Raw genomic sequence first — 22,950 nt, 5'->3', positions numbered from 1 at the left:
TATTATAAACACTTATGTTCCTGACAATCCCCAAAATATGTGAAACCAAAATTTCATAATTGAAAAGGTAAATAGACAATTTAACAATAAGTTTAAAGATTCTGATACCCCATTATTTTTATTGTGGATATAACAACTAAATAGAAGCTTAATAAGAAAAGCTGAATAATACTATATTTCTATTATGCATCTATAAACTATTTCTCACAACTAAAGCAAACCATTCACTTGCATCAGTTGAACTTGGACTATTGGCCAGGGTAGACTGAAATGTAAGGACAGTTTTCAAAATCTTGACAAACTTAAAAGCCTGAAAAATCATATAAAATATCTTCAGTGATGATAGTGGAATGATTTTAGTAATTATGCCATACATCGCTTCTCGGCCTTTTGGCTAAGATCAAGTGTAGTAATTATGCCATACAAATTGGGTTGCACAATTCTATTTTCTATTTTATCTTATTATTGAGGGGACTAGGGCACTCACATGCCACAGCAAATATGTGGAGGTTAGACCTTTAGGACATTAATAGCTGTCTGACAGAAATGAAAAAGATGAAATGCAAATGTATGAAGTTGTATGGGCAACTGTAATTCACATATATTAAGTAACTTAGATAAATTAGACAAATTTCCAAAATTATCCAACTACCAAAAAGAACTGAAAAAGAAAGAGAAAATATGAATAAGCAACAAGTAAGGCAATTTTAAAAATTATTAAGAAACATCCTACAAAGAAACTCCTGGAGCTAAAATGGTTTCAATAATGAATTCTATCAAATATTAGCACCAATCTTTAACAGGAGATTCCAAGTAAATAAAAGAAGAACGAATGAGGTGCTTATTATCCAGCTGCAAAACCCAGACAATAATATCACAGTAAAAATCATCTAACACCGATGTATCTTAAGAATACAGACATAAAAATCTTCAATCAATACTAAAATACTGGGCCAATAACATAAAAAGACTTATTAGTCACAAGACAGTGTGCTATCCCAGGATGCAAGGTTGATTCAAAATACAAAAAAAAAAGCCACTGATGTAATAGATATGATAGAACAGAAAACACCTAATTGTCTCCAATTATAAAATCCTGTTCATTACTTTTTCACAAGTCCACCAAACTAAGAATAGAAGAGAGCTTATCCAATCTGTTAGAAGCTTTCGATGAATTATCTGACAGAAATTTTTTTCCTAAGACAAGACTAAAGACAAAATATGTTTTCATCATTTCTATAAGAAAAAGAAGTGAAAGAAATCCATATTAGAAAAGAATGTGAACATATAACTATTTGCAGATGATATTATATTGTGTGTAAAAAACACTGGGGACAGAGTGTGGTGATACATATATGCAATCCCAGAATTCAGGGGGTGAGGCAGGAGGATCACAGATTTGAGGCTATCCTGGGCTACATATTAAGACCCTGTATTAGAAAAATAAGGTAGAAAAAGTAACTATGGTAAACCCACAAAGATCTGTGTAAGAAAAAGCAAACAAACAAAAACCAAGGTCAGTAATGTTGCAATACTGAAAAACAAAATGCAAAATAAGTTTTACTTCCATTAATTAGAAATGGACAGTTTCAAAATTAAATAAAGAAAATACCACATTGGAATTACCTTCAATCTTTAACATGTAAGAATTAATTTTTAAGCCAGGCAATGTATCACACACCTTTAGTCCAAGCAGTATAAAAGCAGAGGTGAGCAGATCTCTGTGGGTTCTGGGACCAGCGTGGTCTACACAGCAAATTCTAGCATAATTATAGCTACACATTGAGATGCTGTCTCAAAAAAATCTATATTTAAAAGGAGGACAAGATTTAGATCTCAAATAAAGCAAAATACCATTCAGTGAAATTAAATGATTAATACATTAAAAAAAAATCCTAGGCTCCTAGGCTTTTAGACTGAATGTTAAGAGGGCAATATTCCACATTGATTTACAGATAAATGTTATCCTCATTAAAATTGCAGCTAATGTTTTTGCAGAAGTTAAGGAAGTGATTCTAAAATTCATATGAAAATGAAAGAGCCTTGGACTAGACAAAACAGTCTTAGAAATTTAACTTTCTAATCTTGACATTTTCTATAATGTAGGGTTCCTGAGGGCATAGCTCAATGGTAGAGAATGTGTGTATCTTGAGTGGGGCCCTGGGTTCAATGCTCAACACCAAAAGACTAATATAGGCTTAGAATAAGGAACTACACATAGAGAAATGGAATACAGTTAAGGTGCCAGGTATACAGTTTTCCATTTAAGGTCGATTGATTTTAGACAACTGTGACAGTATGATTAAACAAGGGAAAGAATAATTGTATCCACAAATGTTCTGGCACAAAGGGATGTCCACACGCAACAGAATTAAGATAGACAATCACCTCACATATACACAAGAATTTAACTCAAAATAAGCCAAAGATCTCCAAGCCAAACATATAAAGCTCTGAGAAGAATACATAGGTGAAATTTTACTTTCTTTCATTCAGGCTCTGGCTCCTAATACATGATATCAAAGCACAAGCAACAGCATAAAATAATAAATTTGGTTTCATCAAAGCTAAAAATTGGTGCATCAAAGAATGTTTGCTAGAATGGCCATTCTCTAAATAACTAAGAATTATGTTAGAGCCCAGTATGAGGCCCAACACACACTTGGAAGGTTTTGACAAGAGCATTGTGAGTTCAGAGTTAGCTTATGTTACAGAGTGAAACCCTGTATAAAAACGCACAAGCACAAATGCTGATGAAATGCGGAGAATATTGAACTCTCGCACATATTACTTAGGTAAAGAAGGACAAAAGCCTTTTAGATTTTAGAAAAGTTAGATTGACCTACTGATATATGACCTAGCCTAGCCAGTAGATCTCTCTTTCTTCCTATCTCTCTTCCTCCCTCCCTCCATCCTTTTCTTTTGTCCTTGTTTCAGTCTTTCCTTTGAATGTGATTCACAAGCCATCAGCTTCAAAACAAAACAAAAAACAAAACCCTGACAATACAAAACTGAGGAAAGAAACTTCTGCTTTTTTTTTTCATCCAGAAAGAATCCAGATTTCTGTGAGTCACTGTCATCAACCTCTGTCTCTATTGTTTATTGCCAAGCAATGCAATAAAATTAGAGTTTCTCTTTCATCTCAAAGTGTTATGTATACCATGGACACACATAAAGTGAAATACAGGGATTAAATCATGCCTAAAGGCCAACTAGAAGAGATGAGAGATACTGAATTCCAGACAACACCCTCAGAACCTAAGAGGTATTGTCTCCATCATTATTATTATTCATAGCAACTCTCAGAAGACAATGTTATTCATATTCTACAAATAAAGACTGATGTACATTTGAAATCACTCACAGAGACTGTGGCAGCATGCGCAGGGCCTGCATAGGCCTAAGCCAGGTGAGGCCCCAACACTGAGTGAGGAAGAGGATACAAGCCCCGCCCTATCCCTAACCCCAAATTAACTCCAATTAATAACCACTAGCAAAGGAAAGGTTAGTTTTCTCCAACAGATTCTCTCTAGTTATACTACTAACCACATTAAGGACAGACCTCATACTCAATGGGCTATTTGGAACCTTTTTGTTTGTTTGTTTCATTGTGCTTTGTTTGGGCTCTTTTTTTAACTATACAGATCTCTTGCTTATATATGATGTTTTTACATTTTTTTCTATTGGTTTTCTTTGTATGCAAATGTGTGTGTCTTAGTGTCTATATGGGTTTGGTTTTTTTCCCCCATTGGTTCTTTTTTCTGTTTGTTTTGTTCTGACCTGGTTTGTTTGTTTTAATTTTTATCTTATTAATATATTTGTTTTTTGTAGTTTAATGGGAGGAAGAAAGGAAATATGTAGACTTAGTTGAGTGGGGAAGTGGGAAATATCAAGGAGGAGTTGGGGAAGGGGAAACTATAATCGGAATATACTGTGAAAAAAAATGTTTTTGTTTAGTCTTATCTTTCCTGGAACTCACTCTGTAGACCAAGCTGGCCTTAAACCCATAGAGATCCACTTGTCTCTGCCTCCTGAGTGCTTGGGTTAAAGGTGTGTACCATCACTTCCCAGCTGGAAAAAAAAATCCACTTTCAATATCAAATAAAATCTTAAGAAGAAAATGCCCTATAGCCTTTCCTACAGCCCAGCTCTTATGATGGCATTTTCTTGATAGAGGCTCCCTTCTTTCAGATGATTTTTGCTTGTGTCAAGTTGACGTAAAATGAGCCAGGACAGAAGGTATAGGAATTTCTTTTTTTTTTAATTTTTTAAAAATATTTTTAGTATTACGTATTTTCCTCAATTACATTTAGAATGCTATCCCAAAAGTCCCCCATACCCTCCCCCCTACTTCCCTACCCACCCATTCCCATTTTTTGGCCCTGGCGTTCCCCTGTACTGAGGCATATAAAGTTTGCGTGTCCAATGGGCCTCTCTTTCCACTGATGGCCGACTAGGCCATCTTTTGATACATATGCAGCTAGAGACACGAGCTCCGGGGTACTGGTTAGTTCATAATGTTGTTCCACCTATAGGGTTGCAGATCCCTTTAGCTCCTTGGCTACTTTCTCTAGCTCCTCCATTGGGAGCCCTATGATCCATCCATTAGCTGACTGTGATCATCCACTTCTGTGCTTGCTAGGCCCCGGCCTAGTCTCACAAGAGACAGCTACATCTGGGTCCTTTCAGCAAAATCTTGCTAGTGTATGCAATGGTGTCAGCGTTTGGAGGAATTTCAATGTGCTATCCAGGTCAAATTCCTTTTGGAATGAGGTGGAATCTAGAAAAGAAATAGAGGCCACTTAGGTTCTCTTAGTCCCTCTAAGAGGACTCTTAGGCTTTGCTAGAATCTGGCCTTGGAGAGAGATGCTGCTGGCCTCTGCTGGGGACAGCTATGAAGATGGTGAGACCATGCTCACTCAGATCTGAAGCATCTGAAGCAGAGTGGATGGGCATTGCTCATGGATTGCCTATGGAGTTTGAGGAAAAAAGAATTCAAAGATGCCTTTGAAATTTTCTTCTGTTTCGTTAAGAGTCCCGAGAACCAGGCTCCTGTGGATGACTCCACATGCACAAATTGAAGCACAAATTGGAGTCCATGCGTTATTCAGGTTTTAAAAAGAACATGAAGTTGGGTGGGGTGTAGGGAAGTGGAGGCAGATCTGGGAGGAGTTAAGATGAGGAGCTGGGGTGAATGGGATCAGAATACATTGTGTGAAATTCTCAATGAATTAATCATTTTTTTAAAAAAAAATAATGGGTTAGATGAGCCAGGGCTTCAGCAGCAATGGCATCTGGTTTCCAGCCTCAGCAGAGCCAGCCCCTCCTTCCCACCATAGCAGGCCACTTTCCATGGTGATCAAAAGGCCAAAGCAATGCAACAGGACTCAGTGCAGTGTGCTCCTAGGGCTTTGGGAAAAGCTAATAGAGAAAGCGGTTGTGGCCCATATCAAGGACTTTGACAGCCTCACCTGGCTCTGCATCGTGAGGTAAAAGTACAGTAATGGTGTGACACATATAACCCAGGCATTTCATCTTCCATTAGCTGAACCACATGGCCATTCTTCTGTTCAAAGGCAGTTAAAATCATGGACTGTGCCAAACACCTCATGATCTACCCAGAAACAGGGGCTGCAGCTTAGCATACAAATATCAGAGACTGACACCCTAGGCCTTGCTAAGTGAGCCTCTTGCTTCCAGTCTTGATTATGTTTTGTACAAGGTGGCCTCTGTACTAGTTTGTGATCACAAAGTAATTAATAAGCACAGTTTGCATTTATTTATTTATTTATTTACTTATTTATTTATTTACTTATTTATTTATTTATTTATTTATTTTCGAGACAGGGTTTCTTTGTATAGCCCTGGCTGTCCTAGAACTCACTCTATAGACCAGGCTGGCCTAGAACTCAGAAATCTGCCTGCCTCTGCCTCCCAAGTGCTGGGATTAGAGGCATGTGCCACCACTGCCCAGCATGTTTATTTTTTATTCTGTACTTCTGTGCCCCATCTTTTCCTTGGTGCATTCCTTTAGAAAATAAATCCGTTGGGGGTTATAAGAAAAGAGTGAATGCGTAATAGTTGAGAGGATAAAAGGAAAGGAAAGCTCTTTGTATAGCACCCAGCTGGGGAGCTCTTGATAGTTGACCTATGGAGAAGCATGATGCATGATCAAGAATGGAAGAGTTTGTTTATAGGAATGAAGTCTTTGACTTGACAGTAGGCTATGAAGTGTGAGTTGGAGCCATGCTAAGGGCCGGGTGGGCTTGTCCTTTGTATTACCAAAGGCAGAGAGGATGAGGATAGATGTTGGTAGAGTCACGGGTTTAGTGGTGGAGGGAGAGGCTGGTTCTCTTTCAGACTATTTCTTTTTGAACGCCAAGTAGCAAAGTCATTTCTAAAAGCAAAGGAGAGAAAGGTAGGTAAGGAGACATTTAGAGCCAAGAAAAGTAATGGCCCATGAAATAATAAAAAGGTTGTACTTCCTGTGGTACCTCAGAGAATCAAGAATATATGGCATGATGTGTAATAATCAGCTCTGATCATCTTATAAAGTGGCTCTGAGTGCTCTGGCCTCCCCCCCCCCCATTACCCAAGGACATTGGTCATTCGTGTCCGAAGCTTTCCACGACTTGTTCTTTCCCCTTTTAAGCCCCTTCTCCATGGTCACTATTTCACTGTAGTCAGGCCTTCATTCAAATGCCTGCTTCTCAGCTGTGCTGGCCCACATCAGTCATCTTAGCACTCAGGCAACTAAGGCAGGAGGATCAGGAGCTGGAGGACAGCCTGGGATATTTGCAAGATCCTTTTCAAACAAACTAAGAAACAAGAACTCTAGAGAAGCCTTCCCTTACCACTCTGTCTAAAACAGAGACCACTCTTTTTCTTGCTATCTCCTTACTCTGCTTTTCTAAAAACAGCTTTGTTGAAGTACAATTGATATACAAAAGCCGAATATATTCCATGTATACAATTTGAGAAGTTTGCAAACACTTGTGGCATCATCAACACAATCAAGGTAATAAATGTATCAAATAGCTCCCATAGTTTCCTTTTGTCCTTTTGTTGCATGCATGTGTATGTGTTTGTTTGTTTGTGTGTGTGTGTGTGTGTGTGTGTGTGTGTGTGAGTGCGCGTGCATGAGCGCGCGCATGTGTATCTGAGTGATAAGAACACAACGTGACATTCATTTTCTTTTCAAAAACATACTTATTTTTCTCTTATGTGTATGAGCATTGGCCTGCATGAACACATGTGTACCGTGTGCATGCTTGGTTGAGGAGGTCAGGTGAGTGTCAGATTGCATGGAACTGGAGTTACAGATGCTTGTGAGCCTCCATGCTGGTGCTGGGAACTGAAACCACATCCTCTGGAAGACCAATCAATGCTTCTAACTCTCATTCCCCCATTTATAGCATTTTAAATTGCAGAACATCACTCTTTTAGTACACCTGAAACTGTCCTGCTGGCTATTTTTGGTTATCAACCTGACTATACCTGGAATGAATTACAATCCAGAAATGAAGGGCACACCCGGTGTGGAACTTGAGGCAGGAAGACATGACTTTGATCCAGATCTTGAGGCAGGAAGACACTGGCTTTTGATGTGGACCTTGAGGTGGGATGACACACGCTTTTGATCTGACATCCCTTTAATTTATATCGCGAGGCAGAGTGGCCATGCTTGTAAAGATCTATAATAAAAAGGAATTAAAGAACAGCTTGGATCTAGGCATGGTGGTACTTGCCTTTAATCCCGGCCCTTAGGAGACAGAGGCATGCAGATCTCTGAATTCTAGGTCAGTCTACAGAGCAAGTTCCAGGACAGGCAAACTTAGGCAGTGAAGGAGATGGAAAACAGAAAGCTGGTGATAATGTAATTGAACAAGGGGGCCATACTCCAGCCCCAGCCAGCAGCAGAACTTGGCAGCTTCAGACACATCACCCTGGCTTTAGAGTCAAGAATAGAAGTGGCTTATGAAATCTCCTTCCTGTGTGGCAGGGGTGTCCCTGTATGGAGGCCCAGAGAGGCCATGGCATGAAGCTGTGAAGGCAAAGCCTGGGTTGTTTTGGAGACCCTAAGAGGTTAGAAATGCCAGAGCCATTTACTAGGCTGTCTGCTTAGTAAATCTGCTAACAGGAAGTGGAACCAGCCCAAGGGGGAGAACTGTGTTGCAATCAACAAAGATGAAGAGAATTAGAGATCTGAAGAGCATTTTGACATCAGGCATGGAAATACAGGGTTTGGAGTCTGCCCAGCAGGTTTTTGGTCTTGCTTTGGTCCAGTATTTCTTCACTATGCTCCCTTTTGGAACAGTAATGTATATCCTGTGCCATTATGAGTTCAAAGTATGTGATCTGTGGTTTGATTTCGATTGTATAGCAGGTTATAGTTAAGAGATTGCATGAATCACAGAAGAGACTTTGAACTTTAACTTTTTAAGCATTGGTGAGACTATGATACACTACAGGCACTTTTGAAGTGGAACTGAATACATTTTGTGTTATGCTATGGCTACGAGCCTATGGGGGCCAGAGACTGGAATGTGGTGGTTTGAGTAGGTATGACCTCCCCCATCGACTCAAGTATTTCATGCTTGGCCCTTAGGGAATGGCATTATTAGGAGGTGTGGCCTTATTGTAGGAGATATGTCACTTCGAGGTTTCCTACACCTAGTGTGGTACACACTCTCTTACTGGATACCTTTAGATCAGGATGTAGAAGTCTTGGCTCCTCCAGCACCATGCCTGTTTGCATGCTGCCATGATGATAATGGACAAAACCTCTGAAACTCTCAGGCAGCCCCAATTTGCCTTTAGAAGAGTTGAGTTTCCCTGGTCATGGTGTCTCTTCACATCAATGGAAACCCTAACTAAGACAACTCTATACCTATTGGGAAACAACTGTACAGTTCCCTATTCTCTGCCCTGTATCTGCTGTCCTATTTCTTGCTAAGAAGACTTTGGCATCTCATTATACATGACTCATGTAAGTGTAACTATGCTGTATTGTCTAATCTATCTGTCACTTGCTTATTTTACTTAGAATAATTTTGTCCCTTGTGACCACTAGACATATCATCTACATGATCTCAAGTCTATGTGCCTGTCAGGAGCTAAAAGAACCCTTATATCCTCCCTAGTCACCATGAAGGCATTGAGGGGTTCTTATTCTGAAGATGTGGAATAGTGCCAGGGACAGGTTGACTAGTGTGCACCAAGGTTGCTTTCATGAAAATAAGGTAGACCATGGAGCAGAAAGGAAGCCTGATTAGCTTCCATATCAGGCTCTCACGCGGCTAGCAATCCTTCCTGTTCCCCTGTCTCAGTGAGCAGTATGAATCAGTGAAGAGCACCAGCCTAGAGTTCACAGAGCTGAAGCAGTGAGTGGAGCAGGCAAGTAGCAGAGAGAGCATCTCTTGTTACTGATGGGTAATGGCTCTAGGTAGAAGTGTGTAAGATATCAAACTTGTTTATCAGGGAGGGAAAAGACAGAAGTCAATGTTAGGTCATGACTTCTGTACCTCGGGGGCATCTTCTACACTCTCAAGAATAATATACAGTGTTAGATATCTTATGCTTAGTTGAAGTGGGAGGGGAGGGGAGGGGAGGAGAGGAGAGGGGAGGGGAGGGGAGAGGGGAGGGGAGGGGAGGGGAGGGGAGGGGAGGGGAGAGGAGAGGAGAGGAGAGGAGAGGAGAGGAGAGGAGAGGGGAGGGGAGGGGAGGGGAGGGGAGGAGAGGGGAGGGGAGAGGAGGGGAGGGGAGAGGAGAGGAGAGGAGAGGAGAGGAGAGAAGAAGGCCAACCTGCCTAAAAGGGAATTCTTACCTAGCAAATCTTACACTAACTACTTCATCCTCTCTAAGAACTTTAAGACCTGGTGTCTGTAGAGCCTTTCAACTAAGTGTCAAAGAGTACTTCATCCAAAACCATTTGGGCATAGCCACAGAGGCACCAGGGCACTTGGAGGAAGAAGGGATTTGCCAGCAGAGCTGCAGTGGGGTATTGAAATCTCCCTTTGACCCCACTTCAGCCATATTCAGTATGTATTACTGGATAACAAACAGATGACTCCCTAAATCAAAATATCTTTACAAACCATTTTATGGGGCAAAAATCAGGAGCGGCTTAGCTGGGAAGTTATAACTCACGCTATTTGCATGCTGGAGTGAGGATTTTTGGCAAGGGCTATAGGATTGAATGGGACTGGAGGATCTGCTTCCATAATGGCCAAGCCAAATGATTGTTGCCAGGAAACTTCAACCCTTCACAATGAGGACATCCACAAGTTACTCATATGTCATTGTGGTGTAGTAACAGTCTTATTCTGAACTGTGATGGCAAGTGTTTTGGAAGGAAGTGGTAGAAACGTCAAGAATTCTAGAGCTTAAGAGATGCCGCTGAAGGGGAAAAGTGGTTCTGGAGAGGGAGGGAAAGGAAGTGCAGCCTCTGGGAGTGACAGTTCTGACAAGAAATCTTGGGGTCCTAAAGGTGGTGGCAATGCAGTAAAGGTCAGACACATTCTGTGTGAGAAACATGGGAAAATCATGGAAGCCATGGAAAAGTTAAAGTCTCGGATGAGATTCAGTGAAGTGGCCACACAATATAGTGAAGATAAAGCCAGACAAGAGGGTGACTTGGGTTGGATGACCAGAGGATCCATGGTGGGGCCATTTCAAGAAGCAGCGTTTGCCGTGCCTATAGTGGGATGGATAAGCTTGTGTTTGCAGACCCACCAGTTAAGACAAAATTTGGATATCATATTATTATGGTTGAAGGGAGAAAATAAAATCACATGAAAGACTGAAAAAAAAAATTCTATAGCAGCCTGGGTTACAGAATAAAACCCTGTCTCAAACAAACCACCACCACCATGACCACCACTAACAAAACTTCTCCTGGAGTGAAACATCTAATGCAGAGCAGCCTGCATGGCCATCTCTTTGACCTGTTCTCTGAAATCACCTTTAAACAGGTTACCCAGTCTGTCTTTAGCAGATACATCAGAAGCAAGATGTTACAAGTGCTCACTTCCGGGCTGGAGAGATGGCTCAGTGGTTAAAAGCAGTGGCTGCTCTTCCAGAGGACCTGAGTTCAATTCCCAGCAACCACATGGTGGCTCACAACCATCTGTAATGGGATCTGATGCCCTCTTCTGGTGTGTCTGAAAACAGCAAGTGTACTCATATACATAAAAATAAATAAATGATTCTAAAACAAAAACAAAAACACAAACAAAAACAAAAACCAAAACAAGTGCTCACTTCCAAGTGAGGAGAAATCTGCATCTGCCTTATGAAAGAAGAAATAGAAAGGAAAGCACGGACATGTTTCTAAACTACTGCAGTCCTCTAATCACAGCAGCAGTTCAAAGATTTTCATCATCTCCAGCAAGGCACACACACACACACACACACACACACACACACACACACACACACGGCCCTCCTCTTTAAGTAAACTTTAAGTAGAAATCTCAACCTAATGACCTATGAACAAATTACCAGCCCCAAGTCAGAGGTTAACTTCATTGACTATTATTGAACAAAAAGGGGGTGGAGAGCTGGACATAGCGGAACACACCTGTGATCCCAGCATCAGGGAGGATGGCCTTGAGTTAAAGGTCAGCCAGAACTATATGGTGAGATCTTGCCTTAGAAAAAGGACTGGGGATGTAGTTCAGTTGCCTAGAATGTACAAGATCCTGGACTTCACCTCCACTATCCCCAAATGGTGGGTCAGGCACACACACAAAGAAAAGAAAAGAAAAGAAAAGAAAAGAAAAGAAAAGAAAAGAAAAGAAAAGAAAAGAAAAGAAAAGAAAAGAAGGGAGGAGAGAGGGAAGGAGGGAGGGAGGGAGGGAGGGAGGGAGGGAGGGAGGGAGGGAGGGAGGGAGGGAGGGAGGGAACACTGGAAAGAAAAGCTATTGTAGCTCTTGCAGAAGACCTGACTTCAGTGCCCACCACCCACATCAGACAGCTCAGAAGTGCCCATGAGTCCAGTTCTGGAGGATGTGATGCCTTCTGGCTTCTGTGGACACCCAGCCATATGCAGTGTGCATAGTCATACATAAATAAAATAAAGTACTTTTTAAAAGGAGAATGATTCTGAACACCCCCTGAGGAAATATGGAAAGGTCCTGGCTCAGATTGTACTTCTCCTCCTGCCTGGAAGTAATTAGCCACGGCGCCTGATTCTGGTCCCTGGGCTCTTGGGTACATCCTCTGGCTCATCTTTCCTTTCCAAGCAAAAAAGCATCCGTGTTTGCAACAGCATGTGATTATTTCAGCTTTAGTCTCACCAGTTTGAGCAGCCCATGGTTTCTTCTTCTTTTTATACAGTCTCTATCCGTTTTAGTCCATGCTGGAACAATTTTCTAAGTATAGCTGTCTTTCAAACTCTGTGAATCACATTAAGGTTTAGTCTATTACACCAAAGCTTCACCGGAAAAAAAAAAATCTTTGAGCTAAATCCCTCCTCACCTGAGGCTTTGGCAGATATCACTGAAGAACAATGCCTTTAAGCTTCTTAAGTACCCGACTGACTTGAGTCTTAGAGCCACAACCTTGGATCCTCTTATGGTTTTAGTGGTAAAGATTTTACAGTCCGACCTTTGGCTTTAGTTTTAGGCCACGCCTTCCTGAGAGTGCCCTGGATTTGATGTTTGTTTCCAAGCCATTTCTTATTTTAGTACTGTTCACCACGTGGAGGATTTAGGAATGCATCTTCAGAGACAGTGTATCCATACTCCCAGCTGCATGGTCCTCCACTGGTGTTCTCTCTGTCCTTGCATAGTTTGTTATCTGCAGTGGGAAGAAAGCAGGCAGCACCTTGTAGGCAGTTGGCAGGACGTTTCTCTAGCTGGACCATCCATCTCATCAGACACATTTCCTCCTTTTCAAAAAGTTTCATCTAAGGATGTTAAACTTCCAGTTACTAAGTAACACAGCATTCCTTTGTTTTTCAATAACTAGTTTTCTTTTCACCTATATCTGTACCCTTATTGGCAGTCTCCTCAAAGCCCAGACTGCTACTAACAATATGCTCAAGAAAATGTAACCATTCATTAGCCCAGCTTCTGCCAACTGCCTAATTCCTCAAATAGTCTCAAAATTGTAGATGTTTATCATTATAGCATCCCACTTCCAGGTAGTTCTGGATTACTACTACTGTGTAAGATGTAAGGATGACTCCAAAATTCAAATACAACAAACCTAGTGTTTTGTGGTATTTTTTAAAGATTTATTTATTGTATATCTATGAGCATTTTACCTGCGTGTGTGTGTACCCAGTGCATGCCTGGTACCCACAGAAGCCCAACAAGAGCCTCAGATCCCCTGGAAGTAGACTTATGGATGGTTGTGAGCTGCCAGGTAGGCACTGTGAACCTAGATCCTCTGCAAGAGCAGAAAATGCTCCTAACCACAGAGCTCGTATTAACCACCTGATGCTTGTATTTTTTTCCTCAGTACTGTAAATTTAATTGAGGGCCTGGCTGGACCTTATCCAGTGGTTCATGCTATACAAGCATCCAACCACGAGCTCCACCCTCACTGAAAATTGTAATTGTTTGTTATCTGACAGTTTCTGTCAGTTAAGGATTAGGGAGTGGTTCAGCTGGGAATTTTGGCTAAGGGCCTATCATGTGGCTGCACTTGAGATAGAACCAACTCGGTGGTCATCTCAAGCTTGAATAGTGATGGACGGTCTACTTCCAGAGGGACTCCTTTCCATGCTGTGGACAGAAGACTCATGTCCTCACCACATAACCCTGTCCTCAGGCTATGTTATTGTAGTGTCCCCATAACATGGCCAGTGACCTCCTTGTAAAAAGGAAAGCTCAAAACAAGGAAGCCTGCTTCTAAGAACCTAATCTTCCAAACTGCCTAATGTCTCATCAGTTTTCTATGCTTATTAGGAGCAAGTCTGAAAGAAAATTGAATTTAGATTTCACCTTTTTGAAAGGAGGAGCATCAAACAAAATTTGCAGCAGAGGGTCTTATGCATTTATTTATTTATTTACTTATTTATTTAGACACTTCACTATGTATCCAAGGTTACCCACAGACTTGCAATGCTCCTACCTCTCTATCTCTTCAGCGCTGGAATTGCAGGAGCATTCAGTGCCCATGCTCCTGCTGTTTGTAAATTACCATAGTCTCCTGTTCTCCCAGATGTTATAGCCAGAGAAGGTCTACAGAGTTCTCTAATCTAAATAGGGAAAAGGTAAGGCTCAGTCAGAGAAACTGTTTTTATTGAGACACTTTAATAATTTTCGTGACTCGGTAGAGCCAGGTATGGTGGTTCACGCCCATGACTTCAGCGTTCGGGAGCCGTAGGCCAGCCTACACCACAGAGCAAGACCCTATCTCAAAGCAACAGCAGAAGAAAATAAACAGCAACAAAACCCTAACCACAAACAAAGTCAGTAGAGCTTTCAGCTTGGGTAGGACTGAAGGTTGCCGGAGCAGATAGGAAAAGTCAGATGACGCTATGCCCTTGAAGAGTAATTCTCAGCAACAGTCTTTGTTCTCTCCCCCAGAAGATAGCTCATTTATACCAAGTGCCAATTTCGCCAGATGTGGGTCTCTACACCAAGTATTTTGCATACAACAGCCTAGGTAAGACTCATGAAACTACAGTAAAGGTTTGTATCTTTTTTTTATTTTTAATTTTTTTTTTTACAGTCCAGTTGTTACCTCCCTCTGGGTCCACCCTCCCACAATTCCTCATCTCATACCTCCTCCCCTGTCTCCAAGAGGATGTCCCCACCTTATCCCCAGTTCACAAGGCCTCCCCACTCCCTGGGGCCTAAAGTCTCTCAAGGGTTAAGCATATCTTCTCCCATTGAGGCCAGACCAGGCAGTTCTCTGATGTCAGTAGACTGGAATCAGCTGGTGTATGCTGCTTGGTTGGTGGCTCAGTGTCTGAGAGTTCTCCCGGATCCAGGTAGTTGAGACTGCTGGTCTTCCTATGTGGTCACCCTCCTCCTCAGCTTCTTCCAGCTTTTCCCTAATTCAACCACAGGGGCCCCTGGCGTCTGTCCATTGGTTGGGTGTATCTGCATCTGTCTCAGTCAGCTGCTTGTTGGGCCTATCAAAAGGCTAGGCCCCTGTCTATAAGCACACCATAGCATCAGTAATAGTGTCAGGCCTTGGAGTCTCCCCTTAAGCTAGATCCCAATTTGGGCCTGTCACCGGACCTCCTTTCCCTCAGTCTCTTCTCCATTTTTGTCCCTGCAGGTTTTTTGTTTTTTGTTTTTTGTTTTTGTTTTTGTTTTTGAAAGGAACAATTCTGGGTCAGAGTTTTTGACTGTAGGATGGCAGCCCCATCCCTCCACTTGATGCCCCGTCTTTCTAGTGGAGGTGGGCTCTATAAGTTCTCGATCCCTACTGTTGGGCACTTCATCTAAGGTCCCTCCCTCTGAGTCCTGAGAATCTCTCACCTTCAAGGTCTCTGGTACATTCCCCCCAAGCCCCCTTCCCGAGGTTACATATTTTTATTCTTTCTGCTGGTCCTCAGGGCTTCTTTCCTGTTTCCTACCCCCATACCTGACCAAGTTGTCATTTTCCCTTCCCCTTTCCCTCTCCCATCTAGGTCCCCCTCACTTGGGCCCTTCTGCTTCTTAACCTTCTTGAATTCTGTGGATTGTATCCTATGTAGCCTGTACTTTTTTGGCTAATATCCACTTATTAGTAAGTACATACCACGGATGTCCTTTTGGGTCTGAGTTACCACATTCAGGATGATATTTTCTAGTTCCATTCATTTGCCTGCAAAACTCGGGTTATCCTCATTCTTAATAGCTGAATAGTATTCCATTGTGTAAATGAACCACATTTTCTGTATTCATTCTTCCGTGGTGGGACAACTGGGTTGTTTCCAGCTTCTGGCTGTCACAGATAAGGCCAATATGCACATAGTGAAGCCTGTGCCCCTGTGGTATGGTGGGGCAACTTTTGGGCATATTCCCAAGAGTGCTGTAGCTGGGTCTTCAGGTAGATCTATTTCCTATTTCCAGAGTGGTTGTACCAGTTTGCAATTGCTTTCATATGTACAGAATATATGGCTCAAAAGAATTATGGTGATCCAAATGAAAATGGCTCCCATAAGTTTACAGGGACTGGCATTATTGAACATGTGGCCTTGTAGGAAGTGTATCACTTAGGGATGGGCTTTGCTACCTGTGGATCTGGATGTAGAACTCTCAGCTACCTGTACACACACACACACACACACACACACACACACACACACACATTTTTACCCCTCCAAGTTCTCAGATTATCCCCTTCCCCAACTTAAATGTATTTTTATACTTATTTTGTTGGTGTGTACATGTATGTGTGTGGGATGTGTGTGCCATGTCCTGCATGTGGAGGTCAGATGATAACATTCAGGAACCAGTTGTCTCCCTCTCTCATGTGGGGCCCAGGGATCAAATGCAGGTCTTTAGGCTTTGACATCGGACCCCTTTACCCACTGAACATCTCACCAGCCTACTCCTTAGAAACACATTTTAAAGACACAGGGGCACAGAGAGGTGATGTGACTTGCTCAAAATGGTCCTGTGTGATTCTGAAACCTGGGGCCACACCAGTGAGCTTTCACGAGTTCAAAATAGACCGGGGATTAGTAGAGCATTGGCAGGTGTTTACCTCACTTAGCCAGGGCTGTACCTCTGTGCATCTAGAGGGATATAGCAAACTCCTTCACAGGAGTTCAGTTGAATCAAGAATAGCTTGGTTTTAAAAAGAGGAGAAATATCCCACATGAGTCTTGCTCTCAGAATTTGACCACCTTGTTTCATAGTTCACTCGCCCCTACTATCCTAGAGATTTGCCAAGGGAACATAACTTGGTCTTCAGGGAAATAATCGAGATGTTATGTTGTCAGTAACTGAAAAAGACGGCACTTGTGACCGTGAGAACACAGCTGGTTTGTTACATTTATTGATTCAATGATTTGCTGGGAATGCCAGGGATTGAACTAGGCCTTTCTGTAAACTAGGCCCGCTTCTGTACCACAGAACCCCCCTACCGCCCCACCCCCCGCCACCGTATTACTGTCATTAAAAATAATAATTACTAAGGATTAGGAATATAACTCAGTAGTGGAGTGCTCACTGAGCTCGTGTAAGTCCCTGGGCTCTGTTTCCAGAATCCCGAGGAAACAAACAAACACTCCTTAAGATGACTGGAGTCTCAGTCAGCTGTCTCACGGAGTGCAGTTCAGAAATCTGACAGATTTGAAGACTCTGGAAAAGCAGAGTACTGGGAGGATTAGGAAACGTTGGAATTGAAAGTACTCACCACTGTTGAGCCTACTCGTCTCAGGGCCATGCTCTGAATCTAGCTTGGATTCAATAGGGTGCCACCTGAAAAGGAGCTCAGTTCTAGAGGCTGTCTGGCGAAGCCCTCCGATTCCCATACGAGGAGCTGAAAAGGGGGTCTCTCTTTTTAAAATATTTCTATTAGGTATTTTCCTCATTTACATTTACAATGCTATCCCAAAAGTCCCCCATACCCTCCCCCCGACTCCCCTACCCGCCCACTCCCACTTTTTGGCCCTGGCGTTCCCCTGTACTGGGGCATATAAAGTTTGCGTGTCCAATGGGCCTCTCTTTCCAGTGATGGCTGACTAGGCCATCTTTTGATACATATGCAGCTAGAGTCAAGAGCTCCTGGGTACTGGTTAGTTCATAAAAGGGGGTCTCTTAATGCACTAAAGAGAATGAGAGCACTTTCTACCCACTTCTCTTGTTTCCTTCTTCTTTTTGCCTTCTCATTCTCTGGTACCCCAGATCCCATGCATCCCTGTGCATCAGTGCCAAGAGCAGCATCCTTGTCCCTTGGGATGCAAAAGGAAAACACTGGAGGAAGCAAAGAATTCATCTCCAGATGGAACTGCCATGGCCCTGCATGTGCCGGTGGCATTTTCACCTCCCTTTGTCCTCATTCGACTTAGCTAAAATGTGAGCAGATTCATGCAGTAGATGGCAGAGCAGGCTTCCTGAGGTCCCTGCTTTCTGGCTAAAGCAGCCAGAGTACTCCTGAAAAGAACGCGTCAGGCAGCTCAAGGGGATATCTTTAAAGATGGTCATGGACCCTTACACGTATGCATCGGTCAAGCAGAATGTGCATGGATTTGACTCAAACGAACACAAAACAGATTTTTAAATCTAATACCTATTAACACTAATATTAAAAATACCATGGTGGGTTGTGATGTTGCCATGCATGCATACAGCATGTGCTAATCGAATTCAACGTCTATTTCTCCATCTTTACCCTACTCTGTACCCATTTTAGTCGTTAGTAATATTCCAAGTGTGCTTTTTAAGGTTTACATATGAAAGAACGTGTTGCACTTGCCTTTTAAACTACCAACCAAGGAGTACACATGGAGGGACTCATGGATCCAGCCGCATATATAGCAGAGGATGGCCTTATCTGGTATCAATGGGAGGAGAGGCCCTTGGGCCTGTGAAGGCTCGATGCCCCAGTGTAGGGGAATGCCACAGCGGGGAGGCAGAAGTGGGTGGGTGGATGAGCAGGGGGAGGTGGATGGGATGGGGGTTTTCGGAGGGGAAACCGGGAAAGGGGATAACATTTGAAATGTAAATAAAGAAAACGTAAAAAAAAAAAAAAAAAAAAAAAAAAAAAAAGATTGGAAGGAAAATAACACTGCAAAGTCTCACATTGGCCACTGGGTGGCGCCAGCCTGAGCAGCTTTGAATAGTGTGGCTGCTGAAAACAATGGTCCCAGAGACTGCAGCCCACTTGCAGGTCAGAGCCTACCCGCCCAATTGCTTGTGGCAACAAAAGCTATAAACACTCTCTTTAAAGTTTAAAGAGGAAATGATATTATTTCAAATGTTCAAGATACTTCCCAAAATTACTGTGTTTATGACGAACTTACAAGGAGAAAAAAATCCAAAGATTGATCAATACCCCAATAGCACAATTCTTGCTAATCTGACAAAAAATAACTTGCTTTAAGTCCTTTAAAAAATCTATTTTAAAGCCGGGAATGGTGGTGCACGCCTTTAATCCCAGCATTTGGGAGGCAGAGGCAGGCGGATTTCTGAGTTAGAGGCCAGCCTGGTCTACAGAGTGAGTTCCAGGACAGCCAGGGATACACAGAGAAACCCTGTCTCAAAAAACCAAAAAAAAAAAAAATTCCATTTTAACAATATATAAAAGCATTAAAGGTGAACTATTATCAGGAAAATATGCTGGTTTAATAAATGTTTATATTGTGAAATGCAATGATGAATTTGTTTGTAGATAGGGATTTCCTTTGTGGCCCAGGCTAGCTTCAAACTACCGTGATCCTTCTACCTCAGCTTCCCCAGTCCCTAGCATTCCAGGAGTATGGCCCCACCCCTCCTTAATGCTATGCTTCTTCTCCAGGACTTTATTGATGTGTATTCATTGGACATAGTGGTGCATTTGTCTTTTTTCACCTAAATTATTTTGTTTAATATGATTTCCAGTTGCCTCCATCCCACTCATTCATTGATATCCTAGACTGATTCTATAACTTGGGTGTATGAATAGCAGCATTATAACCGTGCATGTGACCTACATCTGTGATATGATCTTCATGTATATATCCAGAAGTGAAGTCATATAGTAATTATATTGTTAGTGCTTTTAAAAAAATGAACCTCCATAACTTTTTCTTTAGAAGTTGGACCAAGTGACACCATTTTAACAAAGCAAAGGTAATTATGTCTAGAATGAACAACATACTACAATCTAAAATAAAGACAGGATTAGCACGAGGGCTACATCGAGCAGTATTGAAGCCCAGAGCAAGGGCAAATCAAGCAAATAGTCCTGCCAAACAGTCTGAAACGTGCAGAGAAAGAAAAATAGAAATTAACAGAATCTCAAACAATAGCAGGACAAGGTTGAAAGCCCTAACACTCTTGCCTTTAGACTTGGAAGAAAAGAAGGGAGAAATGAAAGTTTATTTGTTTGTTTGTTTGTTTGTTTGTTTGAAAAAGCAATAGCTAAGAAAAAAAATCCCAGAACTTTGTGAAAGTCTGAAACCTACAAGTTCCCTAGCACTTGGGAGACTGAAGCAGGATGATCAGGAATTTGAGGCCAGCCCAGAGACCTTGTCTCAAAAGAAGGGGATTGGGGTGGGGGGTAGGGTATATTTCTGTAGTAGAATGTTTGCCTAGCATGTACAAGGCCTTGGCTCTGATTGATCTAGAGAACTGTAAATGAAATACAACCACTCTTCCAGAGCCTTGTGAAAGGTGTGCAGTGGCTCACTGGAGAAGGGAGATCTCAAGTTCAAGGCCTATCTTGGTGTCTTAGCTATACAACTTTATTATCAAACCTCAACAAGCATCCATGCCTAAACACATAATAGTAAGACTATGGGACAGCATCGATGAGAAAACATATCTGAAATCAACCAGAGAAGGGGGCGCATTCCTTACAGAAGCATACCGGTTACACAAGAAGGGCATAATATTCAAAAGTGCCGATAAAAGATGATTGTCATCTTTGGGTTGTTTATTAGGTAGAAATATGGTTTAGAAATTAAGTAAAAATATTCTCATGTATATGCTACAATTGAAACTAAGAAAAATTCATTGCCAGCAGATACATGTTCTTCACACAGAATTGAAATTTTGCTAGAAATGTGAACCAGCAAAAATGAAAGATTGAGATTCTCTCTTCTGTCGCTTCTATTCTATTGGTAATGCTTTCATCTGTAGTTTCTGACTTCTTTCCTAGGTTTTTCATTTCCAGGGTTACCTCCATTTGTGTTTTCTTTATTTTTTCTACTTCTACTTTTAGGTGGACCACTTTGTTCAGTTCCTTCATCTCTTTGTGTTTTTCTGTATTTCTTTAAGGTATTTATTTGTTTCCTCTTTAAGAGCTTCTAGCTGTTTACCTAGGTTTTCTTGTATTTCTTTCAGGAAGTTATTTATATCCTCTTTAAAGGACTGCATTATCTTCAGGAAATAGGATTTTAGGTCAGGTTCCTGACTTTCAGGTTCTTGGTGTATTCAGGGCTTGTTGTGCGAGAAATGGGTTCTGATGATGCCAAACTATATTGGCTTTTGTTGTTTATGGTCTTGTGCTTTTCTCTTGCCATCTGATTATCTCTGGTGTTAGCTAGTCTTGGTTTCTCTGTCTTGAGCCTGCCTCTTGTGTTCCTGGATTGCTGCAGGTCTCCTAGGAGGAGTGACTCTGATACAGCAGACCTCCTGTGCAGTCTTCAGACTGTGTTCTTCAGAGGGGCATGTACACCTGTTACCTGTTGGCCTGACTGCAGTAGTTCTCCTGGGTGGCCTTCAGACTGTGGTGGATGCATGATTGGCCACATGGGTCTACCTCTGGCAAAGTGTGGTGGCCTATGACTGTAACCCCAACACACAGAAGGTCTGTACATTTGAGGAAAGCCTGGGCTAAACAATGAGACTCTGTTTCACAAAAGGGGGCAAAAGGAAAGAAAGCAATAAAAGGAAAAATGAAAGCAAACACCAGTCTTAAAGTCTCAGTGATTCAGTCCTAGGTCAGCCATCAAGTTTTAGATACCTCTAGGGTCGGAGGAACCTACCTAGAAAATGAAAAGGAAAATGTCTTCTAAAAACCTGTCAGAGCAGCAGTTGGCTCAAGCACAGGACTGGTTCCATCGCCATTCCATTGTGGATTGGAGGGTCTCATAAGGCTTCAACCATCCCTGAGAAGTCATCCTCTCATTTAACCACTAGTAAATTGCTCTTGCTCAAGGAACATCCACTTCATGCTCATGGAAGCAATCCCAGCTAAATGCAGAGGAGCACACACATACAAAAAGATGTGGGGGCAGAAGGAGGACTTAAGAAGAAAAGAGTTTGATGGGAGGAGAAGGGGTTGACGATAATGTAGGGGGATATGATCAAAATATATCATGGGTGTGTGCAATTTTGAAAGATTTAAAAAATAAAAAGATAATCCGATTTCCAAAATTGAGCTCATTTATAAGGGTGGGAATGTAGCTCCAATGGTGGAGTGCTTGCCTAAGCATACGCGATGAACTCAGTCTAAATACTGGCAGTCCCCTCTCTCTAAAAAAGTTGCCCTTAAAATTGAACTAAGTGAAGCACTGTGATGAAGAGTACCTGCTGTCAATGACTATCCAGTCCCTAACAGCAGCACTCCAACTTGATTTGGGGCAGTGATGCACACAGTCAAGAGTGCATTTCCTAGCTTATCTCTGCAGCTAGATGCCCCAGGTAAATCTCCTTAGCAAACAGAAGCTGTCATCTTCTACAAAGGTAGCTGGTAGACAACTCAGCCACACAAAGCTGCCTGCTTGTCTTTTATGTCTAAATTCTAACTGCTGTGCAGGTACAATGAATTGGGCTCCTGCAGCAATTTTGGTCCATGCCACATTTAGGAGGGAAATTGAAAATGACATGAAATTTGAAATCTGGGGTTCTAGATGGTACTAGGAAACTACTAGAGTTGTTTGTAATTTGTCATCTTTACATTTCTTTTTTTTGTTTGTTTTTGTTTTTTTTCGACACAGGATTTCTCTGTATAGCCCTGGCTGTCCTAGAACTCACTTTGTAGACCAGGCTGGCCTCAAACTCAGAAATCCTCCTGCCTCTGCCTCCCAAGTTCTGGGATTAAAGGTGTGTGCCCCCACTGCCCGGCCGCCACACGTGTTCTTATTCATGTAGCCCTCTCTCTAGCCCTAGACATTGTTTTTAGATGAGAAATGTCTTAATTTTACTTAAGTCACCTGTTTCTGGTTTTTCTATTACATGCAGCTCATATTCAACTAATTCTAGCTGAATTGCTCTCCAGAGCCAAGTAGGCCTGGCTTCAAGTAGCAGCTGTATCACTTAGTATTTGTGTGGCCTTGGGTGTGGCATATCAGTACTTCAACAAGCCTTGGATGGGCAAAGGCTTGAATTAGAACATCCTCCTTATGAG

The 22,950-nt window shown here is 42.0% G+C and overlaps 2 pseudogenes; both read left to right on the top strand.

The window, feature by feature from the left end:
- The first annotated feature begins 374 nt into the window (after positions 1–374).
- Positions 375–488, top strand: Gm52477 (annotated as a pseudogene).
- Gm14813 (predicted gene 14813) lies at positions 10,383–10,805 on the top strand (annotated as a pseudogene).

This window comes from Mus musculus, chromosome X (genome assembly GCF_000001635.26).
Source record: "Mus musculus strain C57BL/6J chromosome X, GRCm38.p6 C57BL/6J".
In the NCBI taxonomy this organism is placed as follows: Eukaryota; Metazoa; Chordata; class Mammalia; order Rodentia; family Muridae; genus Mus; species Mus musculus.
The sequence above is the reverse complement of the archived record's forward strand: the minus strand, read 5'-3'. Positions and strand labels throughout refer to the sequence as shown.